General features: G+C 44.4%; 1 protein-coding gene across 1 annotated transcript in view; it reads left to right on the top strand.

Moving 5' to 3' along the window:
* TMEM30B (transmembrane protein 30B) overlaps positions 1-26,304 on the top strand; it is a 186,702-nt gene that overhangs the window by 495 nt on the left and 159,903 nt on the right. The window lies entirely within an intron of this gene.

Below are 26,304 nucleotides of genomic sequence, written 5' to 3'. Positions count from 1 at the left end.
ATTCGAGTACATCGAAGATGGCCCAAAATGATGAACACTGCGTGTGGTTTAAAAACCTGGTGAAATGTCTTAAATTTTAATTGAAAGCACCAGATTTAGGTACTGGCGATACCAGGCAGTTTTAGCTCAATATATTTGTGAGCTACGTTTGAGTTGGAATCATTTTAAGAGTTTTAGTGTATAAGTACGTTTTATGTATCGATCTCTTCACAACTCTGGTGGAGTTCTCTTCCTTGCGTCCATTTGAAAACGTACTGAGTCCAATGACTCTCACGTGTTTTGTTGTGGAGTCTGAACAAGTGAGGATTGCTTTTAAAAAAAAGGTACATGTTGAGAACTCCCACGTGCCTCTATAATTTACATACTGTACACTCTTTTAGTTAATTTTTTTTCTTCCCAAGATAAGACACTTTAAACGGGGACCCTTTTGCCTCAGCAACATAATTATATTTAACTCCTACTGCAGAGCTGCCCTCACCACACGAGAGGTAGCCTCTTTGTTTAAAAAAAAAAAAAATGGGACAGATTTACAAGGAACTGACGCATCTACATAGCTGTGTCAGTTTCCTTGCGCCAGTATGGATGCTCTATATTTACAGTACAGTGTTCCATGGCGCAAGGATTAGCAGGTGTGTCAGAAATTCTGACTCTTCTGATGCATCTGTTGGCGCAAAAGTGATGCGTTTTCGAGTTGCTCATGAAAGTGACACAACTCCAGCAAAGCGCCACAATAGATGGGTGAGCCCCATTCAAAAAGCCCTGTCATTCCTTACGCCTGGTCTGAGGAGGCTCCGGGATTTTGATGCAGTGAAGGCATAGAGTGAGGCAGTGAAATCTGGTAGATTTCACTGCGTCAGTTCTACATGGCTTTTTGCATGAGAATGCCCACCCTGCACACATAATACCTGACGCAGGTATAATCTAATGCAGGGCTTTACAACGTGACGCATCTCCCCAGATGTATCACGTTGTAAATGGGCTGGAACTTTTACTCTGCGGCTGTGTCACAATAGTGACGCAACAGCGGCTCAAAAGTCACGCAAGGGGCTTGTAAATCTGCCCTTTTATATATATTCTGGAACTTGTTGCTGCACTAATAGTGGGGAAAACTACAACAACAGAGAAAACCATGAACTGGCTCCAGTACTCACCTGAGATGGAACAATTTGAGACAATGTTGTATTGAATTTTGCAAATATGGCTGATGATAATTTCCAACGTTTAAAACACTACTCATTCTAAATTAATTCTTTATTCGCCATGGCCGCCAATTTAGGATGATCTCAGCCGGTTCTGGTTTTATTTCAGTAAATACCGTTTTGCATGCTGGAGCTTGTAGTTTCACATATCCCCATTGTAATATATCTGTTAGCTGGAAAAAGGTCCGCCTGATAGTGGGCATACTGCATGCGATTCGCCCCATCCATAGCACCCCCATATCCCATTCATTCGTTATACTTCCTCCGCCCCCCCCTTACAAAGCAAAACCAAGCAAGTAGATGGTCTTCACTGCGTAGTCTTTATTAACTTCAGATAAACGCAATCCTTACTTGGTTGATGCACAGTCAAACCGCGACCATTTTATGAAAATTTCAAATCCACACACATTGATGAAGGCAATAGGCTTGTGAAATATACCATTCAGCCAAGGTTGATATATATTGTATTTACAGTCTGACTCTCCAGAACTACACTTGATGCGTGTTGCGCCAGCAGGCCACAACCAATTCTTTGTGGGTTGCGCCAGCAGGCCACAACCAATTCTTCACAGCTCCCCTTTGGGATAACTACCCGCCATCTATCCCCTAGACTCAGCCACAAAGTTTCTCACCACAAGCACCGGCATCTCGGGTAGGGCCGGAGAGTCCACGACCACCAGCAGGTCAGCCCCCTCTCCCGCCAGCCGGGAGCCCCATCTACCGTCCGTCCTGTTCCAGGATAAGACCGTCCCCGCCAATCGGACTCCCTGCCATTTCTCTTGCACGGGACCCCGCCACCTCCGCCACTACTTATCCCTCAAACCCCTAAACTAAGGGATGTGTGGGTGGGCAACTCGTTGCTTCTCCGATCCGCCGGACACCTTGGTGAAAGGACAAAGAGGGCTTGCCTCTCTTGACCCCGGCCTTTTATCTCCTTTGTTCTAGGAGGGTCGCCAGCGCCTTGGTGACGCCCCTCCAACCTTCCTTGGCTCCTGACGATGCCCCCTTCCATCCTCAACCTTCGAACCAGAAGTTGACTCCTGCCCAAGGTGCCACTAAGGGTCCACCGTCCCAAGGCGTGGGGAGAGGGGGCTGCCAAGATCACTCTCATCATATGGGACCAGTTGACTGCTCTGTTGAGACTGGGATATAGGTTGTCGATACTGTGTAAACTGTTACCACTTGCTCAATGTCACCTTGGACCCCTCAGTCTTGGACTTTCTTTAATTGTCAAGTTAAAGTTGCCACATAATTTCCTGTCATTAGGGACATTATGACTAACTGCGTTCTGGGAAATGTAGCAATTAAAAAAAAAAAAGCATTGGCATAGCCAATAGGTCTCGCCTTTGGGACCTTATAAGTGTTAAGCCACAGCTAGTGGCTTTGTCAATATCCTTAAGTTCTTTAATCAGGCTCGACCTAATGAAAAAGGGGGAGGAGAGTGATGCAGGAAGGAACAGATATAATATCTACATTAATATGCAAGTGTTTACGTGAAATGCTTATATTAACTGTAATCGTGCCCTTTTCTGTGCAACTGCAAACTGTACTTTCCTTTAAAAAGAAGAGCAGGCGAATATCTTAAATACATAGTTAATCACATCCGCCTTTTCTAAAATATAAGCGATGGAAGAGAACAGACAGACCATGAATATGCATGTCGGGGTCTGCACTTCTCACACCGTCTGTGCTGAACACTGCAAGAAGCGGCATGCGACCGTTGTAATGGTCCACACTAGACTAGACTCCATAGACCACACCATACCCCTCTGAGAAACAAGACCGCCGAGGCAGGTTAATGATCAAAAGCAGATGATATGAAGGACCGGTGTTAACGCCAAGCGGCTGTAGTCGGAGCGCTTGGGAACGCCTCTAAAAGGGGCAGCTACTTACAGAAGGGAAGGGCATTCCTGCTGAAGCCGGGTATTTAAATTTGTGAATTTATATTATAAATAGCCGGGAGGCACATTTGCAGCCAGAGGGTTTGACAAATTGGGGATGCTGCTCTGAAACCTAGTAAAAAAAAAAATGAACTAAAGCTGTATTTGAAGCACACTCCCTTAAAGCACACTTCCATTTCTGAAATGGCATTGCTCCGTGCACACGTTGCTTACTCAAGCTATGGCACCAGAAAGACGCCACTTTTTATTTTGTCTATTGACACTTGGTAAAAGAAAACACAAAGCCGTATTTGATGCGCACGCTGTTAAAGCAGACTTTCAAGACTTTTATTTCTTGTCTCTTGACACTTGGTAAAAGAAAACACAAATAAAGCCGTATTTGATGCGCACGCTGTTAAAGCAGACTTTCAAGACTTTTATTTCTTGTCTCTTGACACTTGGACTTTCAAGACTTTGTTAGTAAAGAAACACAAATAAAGCCGTATTTGATGTGCACGCTGTTAAAGCAGACTTTCAAGACTTTGTTAGTAAATGCTTGTTAGTAAAGGGAGCAAGCGAGATGATGAGCGGCCGGGAAACTGAAAGTACGGCCGGCCAGCCATGAATAATTAGGGGAGGAGAAGCCGCAGAGCGCATGCTGGGAGAAGCCCTTTGATGTGGTGGCAGCCGTGGAAAAAATGCAATTAGGAGGAAGGGAGGGAGGCTGATGCGCGTGCTTGTTTGGTCACGTGATTCACGTGAACTCGAAGAAAACCGCACGAAAAAACCCTTGGTTTCACGAGTATTTTGAGCACTTGAATTCTCGCTCCGCTCAATGCGCATGCGCATTGATAGGTCGCGAGACCTAAAAATGTAATAGTGCACACTCACAAATTACTTGGCCTAATCTCTTAGCTCTGTGGGTAGAGCATGTCTGCAGGTGATGGCTTTCCAGATGCTCTCGGACATGCCAAGGCCTACTGAGTTAGCTTGGTTTTAGTGCATGTTTTTCCCTGAGGATGGGTCCCAGAGAGAGCGGCTGTCAAAACCTAAATGTGTTTGGGTTTTCTCTGCAGGTCTACTGCTGTGGGATGAAAGCCTTCCGACACTCCACCTAGCCCAAGTCATATATGGGAAGTGTGTCCCGCTGTTTGGGGTGTCAATGGGCTAATTACCCCCTCTCCTGTGCCTTGGTGGGTGATTGTGCTGCAGGGGTAGCATAAACCGTGAATAGGTCATGTGTGATAGTTCTTTGACTGAGCCTAGTGGAGTTGCCTGATCTAGACCGGCTAAAGAAATGGTGCTTTATCCATCTGGGCTAGCACAATATCTGGGTTTGGAAAACAACCGTACCGGAGCCTATTCCTTCTGCTTCCCAAAGGCCCTGGTATTCTCTGTTGCTGTAAGTTTCAGGTTGGATTGGCCATTCTACCACTTTGGCATTGGGCTGCAGTCTAGGGCTTACTTTCGATATGGATTGGCTGCTATGACCCAGCCATAACAATGCCTTTAGCTGGTTTCATTATTTTTAACAGGGTTGTTTTTGGTTTTCAATCTAGTCTTCAGTGTTTTTAGTTCAAATTTTAGATAATCTCTTCTACACCTTTCAGTATTTTTCATCTTTATCCCTAGTCTCACTCTTACGCTTGGTGATGGGAAAACCAGTGTGATAGGGGTCCAGTCAGTAGTCAGGTGGGTCAGTCGTTCGCAGGATATTGAGGCAAAGGGTGCTTGTAGGAAAATGAGTTATTGGTTGAGGGGGATGAAACCCTACCCAAGCGGCAACCATAATTCCTACCAGGGTGAAGTCACAAGCAACCCCCAATTAACTTTTGCTTAACCTTCTTGTAACTTGGCACAAAGCACTCCGGATTAATTTCGAGGCACTGTATAAAGTATTTATGAGGCACTTCAAATAATAATAAAGTCAAAACAATGCAAGAAAAATCCTACACCAATTTAGAAAAACAAGAGTTCAATTAATACATTATTTAAGACCAAAACAACAAAATCTAGTCAGTAGAACCGGAGATATGCAAATGTAAGGATTTAGGTCAAAATAGTACTTAGAAGCACAAAGTACCAACTGTGGTTCTCTGGTTGCGTCAGATCAGGACAAAGTCACAAGTTCGGGCCAATTGTGATGGGTCGGGCACCAGATATAGGAACCCAGTTAGGCTCACTGAACAAAGTACCTTATATCCTGATTGCCGAGCATTGCAAGTTCCCTCATTGAGGATGCGTCCCATAGCAACGGTTCCAAGGGGCTGTGGGGCTGTAATGTGAAGTCATCGTCGATGAGCAGTGGGATAAAGAGCGTCACATAGAATATGTGTCCCTGTGATGACAATGGTAAAGGGACAGTTCCACCTGAGGGTAGAACCTGTAACTGTTTTTGATGTTTATCAGATATACCTCTAGTCTTGCACCGGTGCTCACCTGCACCAATTTCTCCTGATAAGATCCAAATTGTGCAAATGTTTGTCCAATAGCAAAGGATGAGGGTATTTAGAATATGAGATAACCTTGAAATAGGACTCCGAGACCCAACATAAAGGTAACTTTGTCCACTCCTACGCTGGCGTTCGCAGTAAGATTCGCAGTAAGAGAAAGAGGATATACTGCAGCCAGTACCATTGTAGAAAAATAGGATTCTTAGAACTTTTTGGCTTTGAGAGTAAGCGTCCAGGTTGTAGTGCTGACATGCAGTGGTCCCTGTGTAGCCACTCTACAGATATCCCTACCCGGTACCTGTCTTGCAAGCACAACAAAAGTAGTCTTTGAGATCAGCATCCAATGTCTAAGGAGCTCCCCCACCCAAAACCTAATTTTAGTCACCTACCTTAAATTTAATCACACCAAAACCAAATTCGCCCATGCCCAGTGAAGCTGAAGCTAGGGGTGCGGCTGGGGCTGCAAGCGCCCTCAGATAACCTCGAAAGAGTTAAGATATTAAAACAAACGAGCAATAAAATGGTTGATCAAGAGTTTTTGTTCTGGCAGCATTTTTTGTGTCTTCAAATTCAGACTACCATTAGACAATTCCGTCTGACAAACTACTGCTATTTATTTTAACATAAAGGACAGTGTTTTGTTTTCCTTTTGCTGACTAAACGGTGAGGGAATTTTCTAAATTGACCATAATCGCGTTGCTGGCTTGATTCGCAATTGCTCCGTGTCCTCTACACTGAGAGCATTGAACAATGGTGTATGAAAGGAGTATTTACACTTGGACATGAAACATATGTTGACCTTACAAACAAAGCATTGCACTTCTTTCCAAGTATCCCAGAGGTAGGCGAACTGCACACGATTTAATATTGATTCTGTGCCCGATTCAGAAAGCCATGTAAGTAACTTGAATTTACAAATGCAAATTGGCTGACTTACCAGCTCAAATTCACTTCCGAAGTTCACAAAAAGTGAATTTGTGCTTGTATAGAAACTTCCTAATGCATGTTAATATTGCAGTATGAGGTAATATTGCACGAGTAAATCATCTCCCGTTGGTGGCAAAAGCCCTGAAAGCTTTAGGAACAAACGCACTAATTTTGTTGGCATTTTCAAACTTTTCCATTGTTCAGTCTCACCAGGAAACCTTAAGAAAGTGACTCCTCATAGTAGTAAATCTGTTTCAAAGGAGGGATGGAAAGGGAACACTACCATTCTGGGGCGATGGGGTGGCAGGGATGTGTATAATAGGAGTCAATCCTCGGGTTAAATATGTTCTTTTCAGAGAGAAGAAATGAAAAAAACTAAGTCATTGCACAAATGTAAAGACATTAATGAATGCAGAGTTGTACATTATGTATAATTATAAAGGCAGAACTGACTTTGTAAGCATGTAATCGGTATTTATAAACCTTTTGCCAGTAGACTCCTGTAAAGCTGCACCGATCACAGGTTTCCAAGAGCACTCTGAAAATCCTTTCTGGATTTGAAAACACTGTGATTCTGCACCCCATTGAGGAAGTAGACCCACAGAATAGATGTACGATTTATTTTTTAAGACCGTAGCCTTCTATATTAAATGATAATTGTCTTTGATGTAAGGAGCATTGCCAATTTATTAGCTTGCGATGTTTACCAAGAACCATACATATTGTCACTTTTTAAAGTGCTGAGCGGTGTTTGATGACCCTGCATCTGTGCATATTAACAAGTGCACACCGTGTGAATACAGTGGTAAAACTGCATTTATAATAGAGTGGCACAGAGCAGAGTGGCATTGAGTGTAGTGGTGCAGGATAGAGTGTAGTGGCACTGGGTAGAGTACACCATTGCATTATACACCACTATACTCTATCTTGTACCACTCCACTCCACCCTGCACCACTACACTCTATGCCACTCTACTCTGTGCCATTCTATTCTCTGCCATTGCACTCTATGCCACAGCAATCTACTCTGCACCACTCTACTCTATGCCACTGCACGCTACGCCACCATAAAGTAGCATTGAGTTGAGTGGTACAGACTAGACTGCAGTGGAATAGAGTGCATTCATGCAGAGTAGGATGTCGGAGTGCAGGGCCGTAGTGTGGTGCAGAGTAGAGTGGTGCAGAAAGCAGTGACATAGAGTACAGTGGTGCAGAGTTGAATAGAGTGGCGTAGAGTGCAATGATGTAGAGTGACTTAGCGTGCAGTGGTGTAGAGAGCAGTGGCATAGAGTTGTTGCCGATCTCCGGTCTCCCTGTACACGCCGAGCAAGGGGGGCTGCTGATTGGAGGGATAGGGAGGCGGGGATGTGCTATGATTGGGCGGGCGGACTCTGAGATGGCTTTTAATCACGGTCTGCCGCGGCTACGCAGTAGACGCGCACAGCGGGCGCGCCAAAGGCGTGCCTAAGGCAAGCCCGTGTGCGCCCGTCTGCGCTCAGACCAGGCTCAGAGCCAGTCCCCCTGGTTCGGGGATTGCAGATTTGCTAGATACTCTTCAAACTTGCTCAGAAGCTTAGACCCAGCTGGGGGGATGGCCTGTTGCCCGAGGTTTTTACCTAGTATTGGGTTGGGAAAGCTGCCGCTACGTGTACCTTCTGCCTTCGTCTTCTGCCAGACATTCTGGCATATTCCAGCAAATTTTTGATTAGGGAGGTGAAGGGCGAGTGGAAGTTAGGCAGAGGCCCCCCTCTGAAATGTTTACTATTAAACGCCAGGTCACTGGTTAAACATAGCCTGGAATGCAGTTTGTTTATTGAGGATCATCAAATTATGATGGCTTTTATTACTGAGGCTTGTACAGATAGTACCTCAGGGCCAGATACTGTTAATGCCTTGCCAGCAAATTTTGTATGTTACATGTTGAATCGACCTGCGAGAAGAGGGGGATGGCTTGCAGTTATCTATCATAATAGTCTTGAGCCCTTTTTTGCTCTAGCTTCAAATAAAACATGTGAAGCGCTGTCGATTAGTGTTCGCTTCTCCCCCCAGAATACCTTTAAAGCAATGCTAATTTATCGTCCCCCAGGGCCTAGAGGCATTTTTTTGGATTTGCTCAGCGTGCTGCTGCAAGAAGGGCTTTGCGCAATCTCCTTCACGATAATGGGAGATTTTATTTAGAAGATGGCTTGGATCTAGATAATAAGAGACTTATGGATCTCATGGGTAGAGGAGGGCTAGACCAAAGGGTGGTTGACCCATCACATAGAGCAGGGCATACCCTGGATGGCCTTTTGTCTAACCACCCTGGCCTGGAAATAGTGGAAATTCTTCCTCTTTTTTGGTCAGATCATGCAGCCATCATCTTCTCATCATCGCAGCTGCCTCACAATCAAGCCAATTCCACGCGAACTGAAGAGATTTCCGTTCGGGCTTGGAAAAATATAGATGGGGCGGAGATGGGCTAGTTTCTGACCTTGAATAGTACCAAGTCTTCCCGCCAATGTAGATGAGGCAAAGGAGAGTTACTCAAGGTGGATTGAGAGCGCATGTGATAGATTTGCGCAGGTAAAACTTTTTACTCCTAGGCGAGCTCAGCCCTCTGCCCCTTGGTTCTCTGACTCTCTGCAAAAGCATAAATCGGATTGTAAAAGGCTTGAGAGGATCTGGAGAAATGGGTCTAGCACTAACCATAAAGAAAAGTATAAAGAGAGCTTCACTATATATAAGAAACTGATATGTGAGGCTAAAAAAGCCTATTTCTCCGAGCAGATACTGAAGGCCACCTCCTCTTACAGAGAATTATTCAGAACTGTTTCTAAACTGACTATCCCCACTAAACCTAGCACACACAGCAGACTGGCACTGTGTGAAGCCTTAGCCTCCATTTTTAGGAATAAGGTGGAGGGGATTTTTTCTTCCTTTTCCAAGGCGCATGGGGAGGTGGAGGTAGCGGCAAACAGCCTTGAATCACGGAGGATGCCATGTGATAGATAGGAGGGTTTTAGTCCTCTACAGGTCACTGAAGTCTGCAATCTATTGTGTGCGGCTCGGTCGGGATCTCCTAATGATCCCTGCCCAGTTGCCGTACTAAAAATGTGTCCTGAGGTCCTCACAATCACTCTGACCCCAGCGTTTAACACAATCATCGAAGGGGGTGAGTATTCTAGGAGGTGGAAATTTGCCGCAATACTTCCCTTACTAAAAAAGCCCAATTGGAGGAAAACTAACCGAACAATTACAGACCAATATACCGACTCCCGCTACCGGCCAAGTTGCTAGAAAAGGCTATAAATCGGCAACTAAGCGCTTTCCTTCAGAGGATTAAGGCTCTTGACCCCACGCAGTTTGGATTTCGTGCGGGGCACAGCATGGAGTCGGCCCTGGTCAAGGCCATGGAGGAGGTTAGAGCTTCGGTGGAACAAGGAGGGATGACAGTCCTGATTCTGTTGGATCTGTCGGTTGCCTTCGAGACGATCCACCACGGGGTGTTGATGGACCGGCTGTCGAAGGCAGGGGTGGGAGCCTCTTGAAATCCTTCCTGGCCAACAGAATCCAAACAGTTGACTTGGGGTCAGACAAATCTAAACCTTTTGCCCTCCCTTGTGGGGTGCCGCAAGGGTCCTCCCTGAGCCCTTCGCTTTTTTATGTTTGTCAGCCCTCTGGCGGCCTTGATAAGATCATTTGGTCTGCAACTTACATCCTACGCATATGACACCCAAATTGTGCTATCCATTCAACAAGGGTCCCAAGGGGTTATGGCAGCAAGATGCCATGATTGTTTAAAGGATCTGGCTGGATGGGTGGACTCCAATTGCCTCAAACTGAATGCTGGGAAGACCAAGGTCATCATATTTGGGAACAACCCTAACATCTGGACCCCTGATATGTGGCCTGAGGCATTGGGAAAGCCACCAGTCCCCACTGGTAAGGTAAAAAACCTGGGTTTTATCGTGGATCAGAATCTTGATTTCGGAGACCAGGTCAGTGGAGTGGTTTCGTCCTGCTTCCACATCCTTGGGATTTTGAGGAAATTTTTTTTTCTTCCTGCTGAGGGTTTTAGGACAGCTGTTTCAGCCCTCATCTTATCACACTTGGACTACTGTAATAGTCTGAACCTGAATCTGAAAAAAAAACATAGCTACAGACTGCAGTTGGTACAAATCGCAGCAGCGAGACTACTGACCGGGGCCCCAAGGTTTGTCTCGGTACGTGAGGGACTTCGGCAACTGCATTGGCTGCCAGTTATAAGACTAGCACAATTCAAAGCACTGTGCATTGTCTTTAAAGCTCTGATGGGCAGTGGCCCAGAGTTTTTGAGTAGGTGTTTCAAATGGTACCTGCCGGGGAGAGCCTTGCACTCGGCCGAAGGCAGGCGAGTTGTGGTGCCACTAATAAAAAATGCCAGTTGGGGAGGAAACCGCTTCTCCTATGGTGCAGCTAAGGCCTGGAATAGCCTGCCGACTCATCTTAGGGATGCGTTGGAGCTCCTCTCCTTCAGAAAGGGGCTTAAGACCTGGTTATTTAGGGATTAGATCTTTATGTGCTCTAGGGAGTCAGTTTGCAGCTCCAGGACGCCCTTGGGTATAAGTGCGCTTGATAAGCTCATAATAATTATGATAATAATAATAATAATAATAATAAAGTAGAATATTGTAGAGTATAGTGGTGTGACATACAGTGGTGCAAAGTAGTTGGTCTAGGTATAGTGGCATGGGGTGCATTAGTTTGGAGTAAAGTGTTGGAGAGGGAATTGGATTATAGTGCAGAAGTTTAGAGTAGAGTGGTGCTTCGTAGAGTGCAGTGGGGTGGCGTGACGTGGAGTGCAGTGGCATAAAGTAGATTGTTTCTGAGTGGTGCAGGGTAGAGTATAGGGGTTCAGGGTAGAGCACAGTGGCATAGAGCGGTGTAGAGTAGAGTGGCACAGTGTAATTGGAGTGGCATAAAATGCAGTGGCATAGAGAAGTGGTGTAGGGTAGTGGTTCAGGGTGGAATGGTATAGAGTAGTGGGATAGAAATCAGTTTTGTGGAATGGCGTGGAGTAGTGAAGAGTGCAATGGTGCATAGTAGAGTCGGGTAGAGTGGCGCAGAGTGCAGTGGTGCACAGTAGAGTGCAGTGGTGTAGAGTAGGGTACGGTAGAGTATAGTGGCATGCAGCGGTGCAGAGTAAATTGCCATAGAGTACTGTGCTGTCAAGTGTATTATTTTTGAGTAAAGTGGCAAAGTGTGCAGTGGCATGGAGCGGCATGATGTGGAGTGGCGTGGAGTGCAATGGCAGAGTAGATTGTTTCTGAGGAAAGTGAAGTGGCGTGGAGTGCAGTGGTATAGAGTAGAGTGTAGTAGAGTGCAGTATTGCTGAGGATATGGGGGAAAAGTGCAGTTGATCCAGAGGCGTACCAACAGCAGATACTCTACTACCATTTACTTAGGTGGGCCCATAAACGCACACAATTGAGTAAACTGCTGGAGTCCAAGTTTGTGGGGGTGATCACAAAAATCAAGATTAGTTATTCACCATTCCTAACTAACCTTTCACTGATCAAAAAGTTCTTTCCTCTGATCGATGGACCAATGCAGCTGTTATAAGTAACACCGGATGGTGGAGTCAAAGGTTTAGTCTGCCAGCAGGCTATCATAGGTGGTGGTCCATTCATTACAGGGTCCCTGCCATCAGTACGCCGGGTAAGTTTGCCCAATTTTAGGTGGGTTTCCTGATGCAGACTCCTGTCATGATATACAAAATCGGGCCAACTCATCGCTCAGTTTTGACAAAAGTGCATCCACTGCTCCTTCTCGTTTCCGTTTTAAACATTAGACAATGCGACAATACAGTATTTCAAAAGCAGATGTAACTACAAAGAGCACATTTTGATAATACATTTTTATTAGTAGACAATAGCAATCTTAAGAGGCATTGTATAGCTTCATGCACACTTTGACCCAATTCCATCACAGTCTCTCTCTCTCCCTCTCTGTCAGTCAGTCTCTGTCTTTCAGTCAGCCAGTCTCTCTCTTTCTCTCTGTCAGTCTCTCTCTGTCAGTCTCTCTCTGTCAGTCTCTCTCTGTCAGTCTCTCTCTGTCAGTCTCTCTCTGTCAGTCTCTCTCTGTCAGTCTCTCTCTGTCAGTCTCTCTCTGTCAGTCTCTCTCTCTTATTCTCTCTCTCTTATTCTCTCTCTCTCTCTGTCAGTCTCTCTCTCAGTCTCTCTCTCAGTCTCTCTCTGTCAGTCTCTCTGTCAGTCAGTCTCTCTCTCTCAGTCTCTCTCTTTCTGTCAGTCAGTCTCCCCCTTTTTGTCAGTCAGTCTCTCAGTCTCTCTCTGTCAATTTCTCTCTGTCAGCCAGTCTCTCTCTCTGTCAGCCAGTCTCTCTCTCTGTCAGCCAGTTTCTCTCTGTCCGTCTCTCTTATTCTCTCTCTGTCAGTCTCTCTGTCAGTCAGTCTCTCTCTGTCAGTCAGTCTCTCTCTGTCAGTCAGTCTTTCTCTGTCAGTCAGTCTTTCTCTGTCAGTCAGTCTTTCTCTGTCAGTCTCTCTCTTAGACAGTCTCTCTCTTAGTCAGTCTCTCTGTCTTGGTCAGTCTCTCTGTCTTGGTCAGTCTCTCTGTCTTAGTCAGTCTCTTAGTCAGTCAGTCTCTTAGTCAGCCAGTCTCTCTCTCTCTCTCTCTCTCTCTCTCTCTCTCAGTCTCTGTCAGTCCCTCTCCCTGTCAGTCTCTCTCCCTGTCAGTCCCTTTGTCTGTCAGTCTCTCTCTCTCTGTCTCTCTCTCTCTGTCAGTCTCTATCTCATTCTTTCTGTCAATCTCTCTTTCTGTCAGTCTCTCCCTTTTTGTCAGCCAGTCTCTCTCTGTCAGTCTCTCTCTCTCTCTCTGGCAGTCAGTCTCTCTGTCAGTCTCTCTCTCTTATTCTCTCTCTCTCTCTGTCAGTCCCTCTCTGTCAGTCTCTCTCCCTGTCAGTCCCTCTGTCTGACAGTCTCTCTCTCAGTCTCTCTCTGTCAGTCTCTCTGTCAGTCAGTCTCTTCATTTTTGTCAGTCAGTCTCTCAGTCTCTCTCTGTCAATTTCTCTCTGTCAGCCAGTCTCTCTCTCTGTCAGCCAGTCTCTCTCTCTGTCAGCCAGTCTCTCTCTCTGTCAGCCAGTCTCTCTCTCTGTCAGCCAGTCTCTCTCTGTCAGCCAGTCTCTCTCTGTCAGCCAGTCTCTCTCTGTCAGTCTCTCTCTCTTATTCTCTCTCTCTCTCTCTCTCTCTCTGTCAGTCTCTCTCTGTCAGTCTCTCTCTGTCAGTCTCTCTCTGTCAGTCTCTCTCTGTCAGTCTCTCTCTGTCAGTCTCTCTGTCAGTCTCTCTCTCTCTGTCAGTCCCTCTCTCTCTCTCTCTCTGTGTCAGTCCCTCTCTCTCTCTCTGTGTCAGTCCCTCTCTCCCTCTCTCTGTGTCAGTCCCTCTCTCTCTGTGTCAGTCCCTCTCCCGGACAGTCTCTCTCTCCCTCTGGCAGTCTCTTAGTCAGTCATTCTCTCTCTCTCGGTCAGTCTCTTAGTCAGTCATTCTCTCTCTCTCGGTCAGTCTCTCTCTCTCTTTCTCTCTCTTTCTCTCTCTTTCTCTCTCTTTCTCTCTCTTTCTCTCTCTTTCTCTCTCTTTCTCTCTCTTTCTCTCTCTTTCTCTCTCTTTCTCTCTCTTTCTCTCTCCCAGTCAGTCTCTCGGTCAGTCAGTATTCAGTCTCTGAGTCAGTCAGTCTCTACATTCTCTCTCTCTCTCAACTCTGTCCACTGTCTCTCTGTCCACTGTCTCTCTGTCCACTGTCTCTCTGTCCACTGTCTCTCTCTCCACTGTCTCTCTGTCCACTGTCTCTCTCTCCACTGTCTCTCTGTCCACTGTCTCTCTGTCCACTGTCTCTCTGTCCACTGTCTCTCTCTCCACTGTCTCTCTCTCCACTGTCTCTCTCTCCACTGTCTCTCTCTCCACTGTCTCTCTCTCCACTGTCTCTCTCTCCACTGTCTCTCACTCTCTCTCTCTCTCACTCTCTTTCTCTCTCTCACTCTCTTTCTCACTCTCACTCTCTTTCTCACTCTCTCTTTCTCTCTCTCTCTTTCTCACTCTCACTCTCTCTCTCTCTCTCTCTTTCTCTCTCTCACTCTCTCTCTCTCTCTCTCTCTCTCTCTCCCCTCTCTCTCTCTCTCTCTCTCACTCTCTCTCTCTCTCTCTCTCTCTCTCTCTCCCCACTCTCTCTCTCTCTCCCCACTCTCTCTCTCTCTCCCCACTCTCTCTCTCTCTCTCTCCCCACTCTCTCTCCCCACTCTCTCTCTCTTTCTCTCTCCCCACTCTCTCTCTCTCTACCCACTCTCTCTCTCTCTCTCCCCACTCTCTCTTTCCCACTCTCTCTCCCCACTCTCTCTCTCTCTCTCCCCACATTTTAACTTCATCACCATCCCCCTTACACCCTTCTCGCCTCTGCCTTGCACCCTTCTCCCCCTCCCCCTTGCACCCTACTCCACCTCCCCCTTGCACCCTACTCCACCTCCGCCTTGCACCCTTTCCTACCTTACACCATTCTCCCCTCTGCCTTGCACCATTCTCCCCACCGCCTTGCACCCTTCTCCCCCACCGCCTTGCACCCTTCTCCCCCACCGCCTTGCACCCTTCTCCCCCACCGCCTTGCACCCTTCTCCCCCTCTCCGTTGCACCCTTCTCCCCCTCCCCGTTGCACCCTTCTCCCCCTCCCCGTTGCACCCTTCTCCCCCTCCCCGTTGCACCCTTCTCCCCTCTGCCTTGCACCCATCTGTTTTCATTTTGTAATCTGTTGCAGATTTGAATGGCTTCATGTCAGCACATGAACCCTTTCATGAACTACCTCCTTATCTGGTCCACATGTTACAGTCCATCCAGAATTATATTGCAAGGCTGGCCCTCGGACTTCGCCCAAGGTGTCACATCACTCTGGCCATGATTACAATGCACTGGCTCACGGAGAAAGATCTGACACAGAAGTCATTTTTTGAAATCCCCATTGAATCCCTGGTTCCGCCGATACTGTCCCAGCTGAGCGCTGAGATCTAGGACAAATTTCCATACAAAAATGGTCAATGGTTGGGCCTTTTCCATGAAGGCAGCTATCGTGTGAAACTCCTTGCCCCTCCATCTTTGCAGAGAATCTAACCTGCACAAATTTTGGAACTTTGAAGCCTTGACTGTTTACACCATCACGTAACTCTTGCGAGGATCCCTGTCTGAATGATCTAAAGATGGTTTACGTCTTGTCTTATTTTAACGCCAAAATACCCCTCCAGAAGAATGCTGTGCTATAAATACAAAACCTAACCTTAGGACAGAAAGACTGAAGGTTTTGGGTGTGGGTGAAGCAGAGATATGGAAAGGAAGATGGAAAAGATGGAAATAAGATATGAATGACAATGAGAAATATGGAGAGACAGAACAAAGATGAGCGAAAGCTGGAACAAGTAAAAGCTAGATAAGCCTTGTTTTACATAGGTGAACCCCTTCAGAACTGCCAGTGAAACCTATAGCATTTAAAACAATGTATTTGAAAATTGTTCTTTAAAATATATAGTGACCCTGTTTTCATTAGAAGAACTCTTCAACATCTTTGTGGAATTGTAGCAACTGTCTGCAGTCTTTGATAAATGTGGAAGAAAGGTACAGGATTACCAGAAAGTTCTGTATGTGCACTTGTGAAATAATCTTAGAGCTCTGAGTCTGTTTTCAGAATTCCCTCAGGACAACAACCCCTGAAGGAGTGCCTGGGCCCAGGCTTGCTTAGCTCACTCGCTCAGGGCCATTTGAGATATGGTTGGGAGTAGTTTATTTTTTTTGTTGTTTTTTTGTTCTGGCTACGCCTTTGGCCAAAAACTGGATTTTCCTGTCTTCTCTATCACGCTATACAATGTTTCCTTGCTTCGGACTGACTGTGCAGCTGTTATGAACCTTTTCAAACTTGTAAAGGATCATTTTATGATGAAGATAGGATTGGCGCCTGAAATAGACCAGAGACTGCTCTTATCATTGACGTAGTAAGTGAAATGGAGGATTATGCAACAAAAACTTTGCAGAATGTATACATAAACAAATTCCGCTTTATTGCAATGACTTTCTAAGTTGCGCAGGACTGTGTATGGTAGTAAATGTTATTTTGATCACTGTGTGAGCTATTGTGCTTTGACATGCCAGAAAATACTCTGACGTCAGTGGCCTTTGCTGTTCTTCCAGTGCGTGACCAAGTTCTCATCAAGTAGTACAAGAACAATTTGTCCCAAAGGGATTATTTCAATATTAATAATACCCAAAGTATAGAAAACAGACTCTCAGAAAGATGCAAAACTGTTAAATTTTGTCATAAGGTTGATCATAAATATATATATATTTTTTCAGACGTTATTGTAAATTGCTCCAAAGTGAGTAGGAAAGTGATTGGAAAAATGTGCTCATTTGATACATACCTATTACCTGTACTGGAAATACGATTCTTATCTCTGTTCCAAGACATAAGTTGCTAAGGAAGATGTTGTAAATCAGTATTACAAGGAAATTCCATATAGGTGTTTTCATATGAGTTTGTATACATTGATTTTATCCATAATGTTTGTCTTCTACTTGATCTCTATCACGAGCACTTTTTTTCCAATCACTGTCCTACTCACTTTGGAACAACTTATTATAACGTCTGAAGAAGAAAATATATTTATGATCAAACTTATGATCAAAGTCAACAGTTTTGCATCTTTTTGAGTCTGTTTTCTATATTTTGGGTACTATATATGTTGAAATAATCCAGTTGGGACCAATTGTTCTTGTACTGTTAGATACCCAAGTCCTGTGTTTCTTTTGGGTTTCCCCATTGTTTAGTAATAATGTTCTCATCAAGAGCAGATTCCTCTGTATAAAGCTGCACTGGCTCCCCCTCTCATTCAAAATCCACTTCTAAGACAGTGGTATTTCTAAGGCAACACTACTACCTACTAGCTCTTAAATGCAACGTGTCTGATGTTGTCCACATAGCTAGAGGCTCATCCATGGCTGGGCTGAAAATGTAAGGCTCACAAAGCACACGCACACTAGCACGCTTTCTCTGAATGTTGGCTAACGCGCTGAAGCAACCCCCCTATTCCACCCCAGAACTGCTCCTCCGTTGCTTCTCTTCTGGAAATATCTCCAGTTGCATCTCATCTGAATCCTCCTCCCATCTTACTCTTTATCCCTTCCTTTTCTAGATTCCCAACACTGTGAAGCTGTGAATTTGATCACTTCTGATTTAACTTTCGTTCACTCCGTAGACATATAGCGCTTCGCTGCATTTTTGGTACTAGGTTAGTGCTTTATAAATACCTTAAATGTAGTATAATTAAGAATACAATGTAGAGGTACTTTCCTTGAATTAGTTTCTGGACACTACAGACTGTACTGAGATAACTATACTGCAGGCTACAAGGCAGGCTTTGTTTCTAGAGTGTGCAGCCCTCTTGCCATCAGCCAAAACAGTGTCTCCCTTCGGTAATACCTGCCTTACCTCTGGCCCAGACAAAATTACCTTCCATCAATAGCAAGTGTAGAGCGATGGCACAACCCGTTTTTCCCCATTCAAGCCTACTTTAACCGTCTGGTAGTAGTACTATACTTTGGTAGACCAAACGCAAACAGCTGCCATAAATGCTTAAAGTGAAAAATGCGAAGACCTTGCGCTATAAAATCCCTACCAAGAACTTTTGCTCTCCCAGCTTAAACCTGACGTAACAATGCCATCTATGAGCCACACACTGCAACAGTACTACAATATAATGCTTAGCTGTAGCAAAATCCCCGCACTTCAAGACTGTCCCCTTCTGTGTCCCATGCAGCTGGACAAGCACTGGTAAAGCCATTATGTCTGCCCTAGTAAAATGTTGTAGTCTAAATAAGACATGTATGCGTTTTGCAAAAAAGGGAAAAATGACCCGCGAAAATAGATATGAATAAAACTTGAAATAAAATTGGGGATTGGCCTAGGGGTTCTGACACTGAAGTGGACTACTTTTTAACTGGATGTGAACATATACACAAGCAAACTGCAGTCACATTGGAGGGAGCCAATGGCAGAAAAAGGCTATCCTATTGGCCCAAGCTGTAGTGTGTGAAGGCAAAATGTGAATGACACTTTAACAGACCTATAAATGAAGAGGGATGACAGAACCCCCTGAATATACACATGTATGTGTGTCTATATTGTGATTTTTGGGAAACAAGCAGGCTGGTGAACACTGTCCTAAGGCACAGCCCAAGGATTGGTGCAGAAACTCCAAAGAGACTCAGCCGCCTGAGGATCTCTGCATTTGATTGTCAGTGGCCAAATCGAACAAAAATTAGAATAGTTTTGGTTCAATCTAATGTAATAAAGAAAGATCATGTCTTCTCTGTATCTACTTTGAGCGAAATTAATGCATTTTGTAGAAGTTTAAAGCACGACATGCCTCTAGGTTCCTTTATTTATTTGAAACTACAGCATTAGTCAGCCCTTGCACTTGGTCTCTACACATGTGGGACTTCTTGAGGGCAAAACTGAAAAAAGGTCTTGTGGGAAAAGTGATGGGGAATCCATAAAAGTTCTAATTCACTGTTAAAGAGGCTTGCTTATCAAACGTCTGAGTGTATCAGGAAACTGTAATAGATGTAAGAAATGTCCAATGAAGTCAAGAGCCTCCGCTGTGCTGAATTCCGTAAGTAGACAGTTACTCAAAGACATAAGTCGAAGACTGAAATCCTAATCGTATTCGTAAGTTAGATTCATCTCTTGCTTTAAAGTTGTATAGCATATCCAAATCCAAGCCTATGGGAAGTAGTTCAGTTGCTGGGCTCACTAGAGCATGTGTTTCCCTAAAGTGTACTTTCAAGGAAGAAAGCATATGTTCTAACAATCAAGCAGATTATGGGATCTTTGACAGGATGGATTTAAATCTTAAAGTTGTTGTATATAAATGGACTTAATAGACACCCCCTTAAATATAGAATTCAAATGTATTCATTCTAGACTTATATACTACATCATACCTCTTGTTTGTTCTATGGACATAGCACAATGATTTCCAGTCCGATTGGTAAGGCATGGCCACTCCAAAAAAGGCTGGGTAGCCCAGTCTGGCCGGCTAGCAACTAGAGGTTATGTCTCCATGTTGTTTTATATGCAAAATCTGTAAGCCTTTAGAAAGCAAAATTTGGCAAAGCCAATGGATCTGAATTTCATTTATATTTGTTAACCAGGCCTATTGTCTGTTGCACTTAATCTTACTGGCTGCTGAAAATTATTGCTATGGGTGATCAAAGGGTTGGAATGCTAATTAAAACCATTCGAGGAATTACCCTAGCAATGTATTTGCTTTGCACTCAAAACAATTTCTTTTTGTATACTGTTAAAAGAAGTCCAACACATTGGGGATGTGATTCGCTTGGCATTTAAAGAAGAGTTCTGGAATCCAACCCAAGCAGTGATATGGATATAACTGACTCCTGCTAAATCCTCCATTAGAATTTTTTAAAAAGAATCGGTTCCAGAGGTTTTAAAGAAACACAGTGGTAACAGAATGCAAACTAGGACACAACATAGACAATGCATGTATAAGATAAATATTTCAGTGTGATAAAAATGTGAGCATAAGTGTACTTTTTCAAAGTAAAGTAGTCCCCAGTTCATTGTGATACACTAAATCCTAACATAAAGTTGAGTTGTAAACTCCTGGGCTTATCTAAGATTTGATTGACCCAGTCCCAAAGAATTGACTGAAGTGTGTTGACCCAAACAAGCAAATGGTTTGACAGGGCTAACCCAACGACTGCTTGCAGTATATTGTAAACAATGTCTTGCAGATAGCTGCACTTTCAAGCCAGACTAACAAAGGCTAGTTGCCTGGGAAGAAGCAATGAAAGGATGAGAGGAGCAGAGAAATACGAATAATCAGGGGGGCTACGAGTCTAGATGAGCAATGAAACCTATGGACTATTCAAAGGAGACCAGGAGATCGGCTATTGATGGTTTCCAAAGCAAGGAGAGAAAGCAGAGTGGTTGTTATGTAGACTGCTGCTTTTGCATGCGTGCACTTCACATCTCACTTATTTTCTGCTTTAATTGGACAGATCTGTACAATGTAGACCCTTCCTATATACATGAGTAAACCTTTAACACGTTGGTAGTAAAAATGATTTAACATCTCTAGTTAGTATGCATATGAAAAGGAATAGATCCTATCTGGTCAGTGCTGAATCGAATATAAAGTTTACACTCATTGCTCAGAATGAGCAAAAGTGTTATTCATATACACTGATGGACAGGGAAAAGTTGATAATATGTATCATCCGATCATCTACCCTCTAATATCTACAATTCTTTCTTTCTATTACCATCAATTCATTCTTTCATGCATCATTGTCATTCACCATTCTGTCAATCTATGGGCCACTCCGAGCAAACATCAGTTTACACATCCATCATCCAGGAATCTATCCATCCATCGATAAATCCATCTAAGCCTCAGTTGATGTCTTTGCTCATCCAGCTATTCCAATGATCCCCTTTCCATTTACTCTGCCATCCTTTCATCATTCAACTGTCCATCCATTTACCATCCACCTTCCATCTATTCCTCCTCCTCCTTCCTTCTTATCGCCATTCCTTCCTACCTTTCATCCTTACTTCAATAGTATTTCCTTCTTTCACTTTTCTCTCTACCTATCCTTTTTTCCTCGCTTCCACTTGCTCTCCTATGTTATCATCGTTCCTTTTCCCCTGATGCTGGTATTTTTATTTAACCTTAATTATGATCTTTTGTCTGCAACTTTGCAGAGGGAAGAGGCCCTTTAAGTCCCACACACTCGAGGTACTTGCTATGGGGTTGTGGGGGTGGCTCGTGACACCCCGGCTCTGGAAAACACCCACATTGAAAATCCTGCCTGGCAACGCTCACATTGAAACCCTACCCTTAAACATGTTACTGTAGAGCATCTTCTATACTTGTGGATTTTTCCGTGGTTCTAGATTTTATTAATGAAATATACACCTGCAAATATAGATCCTGTAGAATTGAACCCTCCGAGAATTTGATTTTTTTTGCGCACCTAACTCGATTTTAAATGTTCACAGAAAAGTTCAAGCATTGGGGTTTCTTTGCTCTCACCAACTGAGCCTCAGACTTCACTTTAACCTCTAGCACTGCACTCCACTTTAGTCAACGTTCTCTTTAAACACGACGGAATATAGTAATACTGTAAATGTGTGTAGATCATTGATTTTTATTCCAGTGGTACTCTTTGTATACCGCATGTCATTGTTGTTATTCATTAGCCTTCTGGACTGTGTAGCAATGGTCACTGTCCCCTACTGACATGTATGGGATGCATTATGGTGCCACAACTTGAAGGACATTGTTTTGTTGTTTTAGCCTATTTTCATTTTTAGATTTCCTTTTATTGAAAAAATAGTGAATAACAATTGTTTTACCCTTTTTCAAACTGCAAAATAAACATGATATTGGTTTGAGTATTTTTTAAGGGTAGCAACAGCATACAATCTCTACTTGTCGACATTGTTCCGTTCCAAATTTACATTTTCCTAAGCATTTTATTGCACCTAATCCTATTCTGGTAGTATTGCTACTTTAAATGACTACAATTATGTTATCTCCCAGTGGGGAGTGAAATTACCTATTCTTTCCCAGCTGCGGGAGTAGGTTTCAAGAATAATCAGCATTATATAACAGTGGTTTACTGACATGTCAGAAGAAGGCCTTATACCCAAGGTGCTGTGTCATATTACAAATTGGTTACAATGTTTATAGGATTGGAGACTTTGGTAGGAACGTAAAATGTGAATGTTGGAACACAGGTAGGCAAGTGACCTCTTTATCGTTTCTTACATACATGTACAGCACCGTGCGAAGTTTCCCAGCCAAGGGAAAGCATGCTCCCATCCTTGCCGCAGAAAGAGATTCGGGTGGGGACAGGGATAGAAGTTTAGTAATACTGGTACAGCCAAAGCCTCACACAATTTCATGAGCCAGAGTTTCTCGCCAGTAAAATAACCTAATAATCCCTCTACTGGGAAAGTCAGTTGCAGAAAAATACCAGGCCATTCGAGAGCCACAGCCTTTAAGTCTCGTAGGCAAATGAACAATTAACGGGACTGTTATTGCCTTAAGGTAAAGATTGATTTTTATATGTAAATATTGTCAACGTTTGGTCCACCCAAAAAGGTCCACCCCAAAAAAATATATATATCATATAAACTTTACTCTTTCAGTACCTCTGTGTGATCATGACCAGGGGCCCCAACCTTTTCTATATTGAGAGCTACTTCGGATCAATGAAAATATTCCAGCGCTGACCACTGCTGCAGTAGCAACCGCATCAACTACAATTACAATAATGGCCACAATGTGCAGGATTAGTAGTGATGCGAACCCAGATGTATGTTACAAAAATCGAATAACAAAATATTGCAAAATATCACATCATGCAAAAATGTCGGAGCCAGAATATTCACTAATGCAACACCATTAATGTTTGTATAAGTAACCGTGAATGAAATATTCTTAATTCCACACCTACATGCCCTAAAGATACATTTATCTTCAGGATAAATGGATATGGAGCGAAGCATATAAATACAATTACACCTGCTTACAAATACTTACTTCATGATATTGTGGTAGTTGATATCCTAAATACAATATTTTGTCTGGACTGTATTTAAAACTCCATATTGTCCATACCAATGAATAAGACCAGATTAAGAACAGCAATGTCCATATAAAATGACTCCACAAGCTAATGAAATAGCCACAATACAAAAGACCAACTGGCACAAAGAAAATACTGACTCCACTAAATCTCTTAAATACAGTGACCTATCATTTAAAGAGCAGCTTTAAATAGGTTATGTTCAGGGTACTGGTGAGCTGCCAGTAGCCCCTGAGGTAGCCATTGGAGACCCTGGACCATCCCTTATTTTGAAGATTAAAGAATATACCAGTAGATCTTTGAAAATTAAAGTAATCTTCTCCATTTGTTGGCAACACCGCTAACATGGAGGAACTCTGTTCAAGTAAATCTATATTGGCAAAACTGGTTTGTAGATTGCCCTAAGTATCTGACAAGATCGTTCATAAATTATACATTTTTAGGATATAGGCCCAGTTTTGGCTCACTTACGTCCTGGGTGGATTTTAGAAGCTACTCAAGTAGATTTTAGTTAAACTATGCACTGTTGTTTCTGATTTGATTTTTCATCCCAACATCTAGCAAGTAATACAGGAATAAAGTTACTCAGCAGTCATCAAATCAACAACCTTCGTTAGTCAGTGGATCCACTGTACGTTGTCATCTTAAACATGTGAAGTTTATGCATACATTCTCCAGGTTAGTTCCCACTAGCCATATACAGTTCTAACGATTATCAATCCGATCAAGGTTCATCATTGGCTAATAACCAAGGTGTGGTTGTGACATTCAATCCAAGTAATATAATAAAGAGCAAGCCAACCCACGCCCCACCTCCCTCCTAGCCCGCCCGCATACCCCGGTGTGTCCTAACCAATGGCAGTCCATAAATCACATAGCATCAAGTTGCACAGCATTACTCAACATGAAATCATTAATACAGTTCTTGCTAGCCCTTAATCGCTCTGTTTCAGCAATCATTGAGGGTTGGCATAGGGTATTTCTTACTGCCCATGTAGTTCAGACCGGTCCCCGGTAGCTTGTCTCCTTTCTGGTGAAGAATTGGCTTGGTAGTTTGGTCTGCCCTGTTCCCATGATGCACTGGGCCAGGGACAGACTAATTTGCATATAGCCAGGTTCTGAGCTGGGATGGGGCAGTGAGATAAATAACGGTGATGGATCAAGCCCTGATCTTTGGACTGGGTAAGAGTGGTCTGCTTAATTCAGACACTCTGTTCATCACCACCCCCTTTTCTGTATCGATTTTGGCCACTATAGGTGTGGCAGGGTATACTCAGACATGAGTCCCTTTCTCACTGCTCCATCAGGATTCAAGCAAGCCGGGCCGAAGAGGCTGAAATGCCAGAAACCGGTCCCCGGTAGCTTGTCTCCTTTCTGGTGAAGAATTGGCTTGGTAGTTTGGTCTGCCCTGTTCCCATGATGCACTGGGCCAGGGACAGACTAATTTGCATATAGCCAGGTTCTGAGCTGGGATGGGGCAGTGAGATAAATAACGGTGATGGATCAAGCCCTGATCTTTGGACTGGGTAAGAGTGGTCTGCTTAATTCAGACACTCTGTTCATCACCACCCCCTTTTCTGTATCCATGTAGTTCAGGGCGGCCCGCATGCTCGTTCAAAATCGAGCTTGAATCTAAATCTGCCTCTGACGCTTGCAGCAATACAACAAGGGCCTCCCATGCCCTTGTGCTCTCCAGCGCATTATCTCCCTTAGTACGCCTGGCAAGCTGAAGCCGGACTGTACTTTTTCTCGTTGCCCGTTTAATTCCGCTTTCCACCTCGTAAAGCTGGGCCCTAGTACTGCCTTCCAGTGCGCTGTGATATCTCTTTTGGCCAACAACAAGCCCAAATTTAAAAACCTGCCTGTTACCTTCGTTTTTGGCATATGAGGAAACCAATGAAGTGAGCAGGTACCGATGTCGGGCTCTACTCGTCGTTCCATAACCTCGCTGAGCAGACTGACCACTCCCTTCCAGTATGTTCCTAATTGTGGATAATCCCACATCATGTGGTTAAACTCCACCCCCTCTAGATTACAACACGGGCACTTTGCGGTGTCTATATTAAAATACTTATAATCTTGGCAGGAATGAGGTATGCCCTGTGTAGTATGAAGAAGTGAACCAGTTGGAATCTGGCATTCCTGGTTCTTTTCCATGCTCTCCTAACTAGTTGAGCCCATGTCTTCTCAGGAATCTCCTTGCCCAGGTACACCTCCGACTTCCCTCAGCGGTTCCATTCCTTCACCTATCATGCGCCTGTATAAGCATGTGATTGCTTTGAAGGTCCCCGCCGCCATCACTACATACTGGCACGCCATAGCCATCCTCGGTTCCGATAATCCCTCCCCCAATGACGCTGTATTGCCGACACCAGGGCCGAATGTAGCAAGAAATCCCCACGAGAGAGGCCATATCTGTCCTGCAGAGCCCGATAAGGCAATAGGGCGCCATCTTCGTACAAATCTCCCAGTACTTGTATCCCTAGTGTCTCCCGTTTGGACAGCGCTGCCCAATTCCCCCCTTTCATAAGGGAAGGCGGCACACATACCTAAAGGCATCTCCGGGGTGTATGGACTGGTAAATCCAGCTCTGCACAGGCTCCGGTTCCAACACAGCTGCAACGTCCTCACCTCGCCAGGTAGCGTCCTAGGGCGCAGTTGCTGCTGAAGAATAATAGAGGACAATACGTGTTGTGGGATCCAGCGTCCATCCGGCCATCTGGACCCCTAAACTCCAGTGCCACTGCTTGAGTAAGCCACTGCAGTTGAGCCGCTAAATAATATAGCTCAAAATCTGGCACAGCCAATCCTCCATCAGCCCTTGGGCGCATCATCGTATCCAGTGCCACCCGCCTTTTACCATTCGCCCATAGAAACCCCCGACCATCGAGCAGAGCTGTCTGAAAATTGCTCCCGGGATCCAAATTGACAATGTCCTAAAGTAATTACGCAAACGGGGAAGCGCTACCCTCTTCAATAGCGCCTCTCGTCCGGCCACTGAAAGTGGCAGGAAGCCCCAAAATGCTAAGTAACCTCCGCGCCCTCACACAGCTCTGCCTATATTACCTTCTAATAGATCAGCGGTGGCATGATAGATGTTGGTTTCAAGAAAAGTCATACACCAACACTCCCACCTAATGTCATTAGTGTGAGAGGTCAGCATC

The sequence above is a fragment of the Lissotriton helveticus genome, chromosome 3_1, assembly GCF_964261635.1.
Source record: "Lissotriton helveticus chromosome 3_1, aLisHel1.1, whole genome shotgun sequence".
In the NCBI taxonomy this organism is placed as follows: domain Eukaryota; kingdom Metazoa; phylum Chordata; class Amphibia; order Caudata; family Salamandridae; genus Lissotriton; species Lissotriton helveticus.
This window is presented reverse-complemented; position numbering and strand designations above follow the sequence as displayed.